Source organism: Maylandia zebra, linkage group LG16 (genome assembly GCF_041146795.1).
Source record: "Maylandia zebra isolate NMK-2024a linkage group LG16, Mzebra_GT3a, whole genome shotgun sequence".
Classification (NCBI taxonomy): Eukaryota; Metazoa; Chordata; class Actinopteri; order Cichliformes; family Cichlidae; genus Maylandia; species Maylandia zebra.
Genome location: NC_135182.1, coordinates 8,940,129 through 8,941,768, shown reverse-complemented (window position 1 = coordinate 8,941,768; position 1,640 = coordinate 8,940,129). Strand labels below are relative to the sequence as shown.

Genomic DNA, 1,640 nt, shown 5'->3' with positions numbered 1-1,640 from the left:
CTATAGTATGTTGGCCTCATGGGAGCCACTGTGAAATATCTGAAGCATGACAATGTGTTTAATAGCTTTTCTAAACCAGGGGTAAAATAGTGCATAGATCAGAGGGTTCAAACAGGAGTTAAAATAGAAGAGATAACGGACAATTGATGTGGATGACTCACTGAGTGAGTCTTCCCCTGCAAGAGAGACGCAATAGTATGGACAGAAACACATTAGAAACACAACTATTAGAACACCAAGAGTCCTTCCTGCTTTCAACTCAGATTTCTTTTTTGTCAGATTCACTGAAAGCTGCAGTGTGACAGCTGTAACATGAGAGCCCATGGCACGGGCCTGAGACACAGCCACTGCAAATACTCTCATATACAGAACTACGATAACAGAAATAGGAACAATAAAGGTTAACAAAAGATCAACAGTTCCTGTAAAGTTGATGACAAAAACACATTCTCCATAGCAGGAATTATGCCTTCCTGGTTGAATCAGCTCATCTTTTAAAAGGACTACTATACAAAACACAACAGAGCCAACACAAACAAACAGAACGTTTAACTCTTGTCACAGTAATTCTGGTAGAGTAATGCAGAGGATAACAGATCGCCACATAGCGGTCAACTGATATGAGAACCATGTTTCCCACTGAAGCCGAGGTAATGATGAAAGACACATAATTAAAGAGAGAACACAAAAGGTTACCGAAAGCCCAGCAGGCTATTCCTAGGACGATTTCTCCAGGCAGCAACAGGAGCCCCACAAGAAAGTCTGACACAGCCAAAGAGAGGAGGAGGATGTTAGTGGGTGTGTGGAGCTGCCTGGAATAAGTCAAAAAAGCACCATTACCAAAAAAATCTTCCCTTAAAAATAGAAACTTTATGTTAGTGCCACAGAACTTGCCATAACATTATGTTAAATTTAACTTTGTAAAACAATTAAAATAACCTGTTTTGGAGAAAGGTGTAGTGGTGGTTTTCTGTACATCAGGTTTTGCACGATCATATTTCGAAAACTTCCCAAATTAAATCTAATAGAAAATGGAATCTGCCTGAAGTAGGAGACTGAGATGATGACAAGGAGGTTCAGAGCTATGGTGATTACAGAGATGGAGCACAGCAGGGTATTCAGGGGCACAGCTTCAGACCAGTGAAATGCTGGTCTCCTGCAGGAAGAGTTGAAGACTTCTGGAAAGCATATACTGTCCTTGTTCTCCATCATCTAGATGAGGACAAGAGTATCAGCAGACACAGTCTGTTTAAGCTTTCAAATCTGATGAAATTAGCTGTTTCCGGACCTTCATTTGTTGTTGGGTGCCATCTCCAACAACGATGAGGCGGCCTACATGGATGAAGTGAAGAATCTGGCATCGTGGTGCCAGGACAACCACCTCCAGCTGAACGTCTGCAAGACCAAGGAGCTGGTGGTGGACTTCAGAAGGGGTCAGCACAGAGACTACAAGCCCATTATCATCAATGGAGCTCCAGTGGAGAGGGTGCAGTCCTTCAAGTATCTTGGTGTCCACATCTCCTCAGACCTGACATGGGCTGCCCACATTCAGGTCCAGACCAAAAAGGCTAGGCAGCGCCTGTATCACCTACGACAACTGAGGAAGTTCAGGGTCTCTCCAAAGATCCTCAGGATTTTCT

At 43.2% G+C, this 1,640-nt stretch overlaps 1 pseudogene; it reads right to left on the bottom strand.

Moving 5' to 3' along the window:
• Positions 1-631, bottom strand: LOC143412882 (trace amine-associated receptor 3-like; annotated as a pseudogene).
• Between the last annotated feature and the right edge of the window lie 1,009 nt (positions 632-1,640).